The following is a 4,280-nucleotide window of genomic DNA, read 5'->3' as shown; positions in this document are numbered from 1 at the left end:
TCCCTTTATTGTTAGGAAATATTCAGTAAAACTGCTTGCCTTAAAGTTTACTTTGTCTGATATTTGTCTAGCTATACCAGCTTTCTTTTGATTGTTTGCTTGATGTATCTTTTTCATCCTTTCAGCTTCAACTTTTTCCATTTTTGTGCTGCTGCATAACCAACCACCACAAAACTTAGTGGCATAAACCAACAAACAATTTGTTATGCTTATAGGTATTGTGGGTGAGGAATTTGGACAGAGCTTAGCAGGGACACTTCATATCTGTTCTATATTGTCTGGAGTCTTAGCTGGAAAGATGTGAATGATTGGGGGCTAGAATCTGGAGACTTCTTCAATCACATGTCTGTTACCTGGACTGGGCTAACTTGAGACTTGACTCAGCTAGGACTGTTGATTGTAGTGCCTACTTGGACTTCCTTATAACATGGCAGACTTGAGTAGTCAGATTTCTCACACAGTGGCTCAGAGCTCCAAAAGTGACTGTTTCATCAAACAAGGCATAAATTGCATAGACTTTTACACTCTTGCCTCAAAAGTCCCGCAGTGTTACTTCTTCTGTACTCTATTGGTTGAAGGAACCACATGCCCACACAGATTGGGGAAGGGAGACAGACCCCATCTCTTAATGAGCGGGGTGCCAAAGGATTTGTGGCTATGTTTTAAAACTGCCACATAACTTTTCTTTTTGTATCCTTATATCTGAGGTTTATTTTTATCCAGTCTCACAATCTTTGTCTTTTAATTGGCATCTTTGGACCACTTATATTTAATTACTGACACTATGATTTAAACTCATCATCTTACAATTTACCTTCTATTTGTTCCATGTGTTTTTTTTTTTGTTAATTTTTCCCCTTTCTCTCCTTCTTTGGATTATTCATGCATTTAAAAAATTATTCCACTTCCCTACTCTAAAGCTTGTTTACTGTACATTCTTTTATTGTTCTTTGGTGATTACCCTAGAATTTGCATGCCATCTTTGCTCAAGGGGCCATGCTAATCTTCTCTGTATTCTTCCCATTTTAGTGTATATGCTGCCAAAGTGAACACAATGATTAGCCTAGAGATTGCAACATGTTTGATTATTTTATTATAACCTATCTTAAATTACCAGAGTTGGCCTCCATATCCATGGGTTCCATATCTGTGGATTCAACCAAACTTTGATCAAAAATATTTGGGAAAAAAATGGATGATTACATCTATACTGAACATGTACAGACTTTTCTCTTGTTATTATTCCCTAAGTAATTCAGTAAAACAACTATTTACATAGCACTTACAGTGTATTAGGTATTATAAGTAATCTAGAGATGATTTAAAGTATATGGAAGGATGTATGTAGGTTATAGGCAAATACTATGCCATTTTATGTAAGGGACTTGAACATCTGTGGATTTTGATGTCTGTGGGAAGTCCTGGATCAAATCCCTAATAGACACAGAGGAACAACTGTACAGGTCATATCCTAGACAATGCAAGAACCTCACAACACTTTAACTCCATTTACCCTTCTCCTACCTTTTGTGCTATTGTTAACATATATTTAATTCTCTCTATATTTTGAACTCTGTAAGACATTAGTGTTATTGTTTTATGTAGTAAATATTAATTTAGAAATTTTGCTTTTTTGGTGCTGTTCATTTTTTCTTTTTTTAAATTTTATTTTTTTTTTTTAATACAGTCTTGCTCTGTCACCCAGGCTGGAGTGCAGTGACATGATCTCGGCTCACTGCAACTTCCACTTCCTAGATTCAAGTGATTCTTGTGCCTCAGCCTCCCCAGTAGCTGGGACTATAGGCATGCGTTGCCACTTCCTGCTGATTTTTGTATTTTTGGTAGAGATGGGGTCTCAGTATGTTGGCCAGGCTGGTCTAGAGCTTCTGACCTCAGGTGATCTGCCTGCCTCGGCCTCCCAAGGTGCTGGGATTACAGGTGTGAGCCCCCGCGCCTAGCCTGTTTATTCCATCTTGCATTACTGTTTTCATCTGGGATTATCTTCTGCCTGAAAAAATTCTTCCAGTATTTCTTTGAATGTAGCTATGCCAACAATAAGTTCTCTCAGTTTTTGTTTGCCCTAAAATGTCTTTACTATGCCTTCACTTTTGAAGGATATTTTCATTGAGTATAACATTTTAAGTTGGTAATTACTTTCTTTCAGCACTTTAACAATTTTTTTAATCCATTTTTTCTCTTGCTTAGCTGTCAATTTTATTGTTGCTCTTTTGAAAACAATGTGGGTTTTTCCCTCTGGTTGCTTTTAAGATTTTTCCGTTTTTTGTTTTCAGCAGTTTGTCTGTGATATAGCTAGGTGTGTGTATGTGTGTGTGTGTTTGTGTCTGTCTAGCATGAGGAGAAATTCTTTACACTGTAGCTTGATGTTTTTCATCATTTTTGGAAAACTCTCAGCCACTATTTGTTTAAAAATTGGTTCTATCCCATTATTCTCTCCATCTGGGTCCCACTTACAAATATGTTAGATGTTTTTACCATGCCCCTATATCAATTACTTTTTTTTTTTTCTTGAGATCGAGTCTCACTCTGTTGCCTAGGCTAGAATGCAGTGGCACAATCTCGGCTCACTGCAACCTTTGCTTCCTGGTTCAAGCAATTCTCCTGTCTTAGCCTCCTGAGTAGCTGGGATTACAGGCACCCACCACCATGCCCAGCTAATTTTTATATTTTTAGTAGAGACAGGGTTTTGCCATGTTAGCCAGGGTGGTCTCAAACTCTTGACCTCAATGGATTTGCCCACCTTGGCCTCCCAAAGTGCTGGGATTATAGGTGTGAGCCACCGTGGCCGGCCAATTATGTTTTTTCCCCCATTTTTCATTCTTTTGTCTCTGTTCTTTACTATCTTGTCTTGGCTATGCTTAATTTGCTATTGAACCCATCTATTCAATTTTTAATTTCAGTAATTTTATTTTATTAATTTTAAGATTTTCATTTGACTTTTTTTTTTCTTTTTGAGACAGAGTCTCGTCCTGTCACCCAAGCTGGATGTCAATGGCACGATCTCGGCTCACTGCGACCTCCGCCTCCAAGGTTTAAGTGATTCTCTTGCCTCCGCCTCCCAAGTAGCTGGGATTACAGGCACACGCCACCACACCTGGCTAATTTTTTGTATCTTTAGTAGAGACGAGGTTTCACCATGTTGGCCAGGCTGGTCTCGAACTCCTGACCTCATGATCCACCTGCCTTGGCCTGACTTTTTTTTTTTTAATCAGACTCCAGTTCTTTGATAAAATTCTCTGTCCTTTCTTTTATTTCCTTGAACATATTAATAATAGTTATTTAAAAGTCTCTGTGTAATAACTCCAATATCTGTATCAGTTTTTTTTCTATTGCTTTTCCTCTCTTGGTTTTTAGTCATTTGATCCTATTTCTTGGCATGCCTAGTAATTTTCAATTGAAATATAGACATCATGTGTGAAAAATTGTATTCTCTAGCTATCTTCCTTCAAAGGTTATTAAATTTTCTTATGGCAGGGAAATAGGGTATTCTCAGTTGCATGCTGATGCAATTGAGGATAGGCCTAGGAGCTTTGTTAGGGTTCATCTACCTCTAACTGTGCCTAGGGGATATTCCAAGATTCTGAAGGGTAGTCTTCCTTACTTCTGGAGCTTAACTCTCTTCTAGGGGCACAGTTCTTTAGCGATCTCAACTAAAATCCTCAAGTATTTTCCAAGTTCCTTCCCCAATGATGGGCCTTGAACTCTAACCTCTGACTCCCTAGCCTAATGAGATTTCTGCAAGCCTCTCTGATACTCTGCCTTCAGCCTTTATTGCTCCACATCATAAAATGGCAAGTAACATAAAGGAAAAATCAGAGCCAAATGTATGGCTTACTTCACTTCCTTTATCTATGTACTCTTGGCCCCACCAGTTCTGCCAAACTCTGTTGCTCTCTGATGCTTTTGCACAATTGTTTTATGTATTTAATCTAAGCATTACAGTTGTTATCAGTGGAATGGTTGTTTAATATTCCCACACTTAAAAAATAGTTTATCACATGTACATGTTTGTATAAGCAATTTCTTGCTCTTGATATTTATAAAAAATGATTGCTACAAACTGCAGAAAAAAATTTAAAAATAAAAGAAATGGTATCATATTGTTTATTAGTTTTGTATTGCTGTATCACAAATTATCACCAAATCTGGTGGCCTCAGACAATAAATATTGATCTTACAACTTTTCATGGATCATGAACTTGGCAGTGGCTTAGCTGTGGATCATGAACTTGGAAGTGGTTCTGGCTTGGGATTTTTCATGG

The 4,280-nt window shown here is 37.6% G+C and overlaps 1 non-coding gene across 1 annotated transcript; it reads right to left on the bottom strand.

Annotated features, from left to right (window-relative positions):
* Positions 1–945: 945 nt before the first annotated feature.
* Positions 946–1,053, bottom strand: LOC116462154 (U6 spliceosomal RNA). The gene has a single exon (XR_004246254.1). It is a non-coding gene; the product is annotated as a U6 spliceosomal RNA (small nuclear RNA).
* Between the last annotated feature and the right edge of the window lie 3,227 nt (positions 1,054–4,280).

This window comes from Hylobates moloch, unplaced genomic scaffold (genome assembly GCF_009828535.3).
Source record: "Hylobates moloch isolate HMO894 unplaced genomic scaffold, HMol_V3 SCAFFOLD_22, whole genome shotgun sequence".
In the NCBI taxonomy this organism is placed as follows: domain Eukaryota; kingdom Metazoa; phylum Chordata; class Mammalia; order Primates; family Hylobatidae; genus Hylobates; species Hylobates moloch.
The sequence above is the reverse complement of the archived record's forward strand: the minus strand, read 5'-3'. Positions and strand labels throughout refer to the sequence as shown.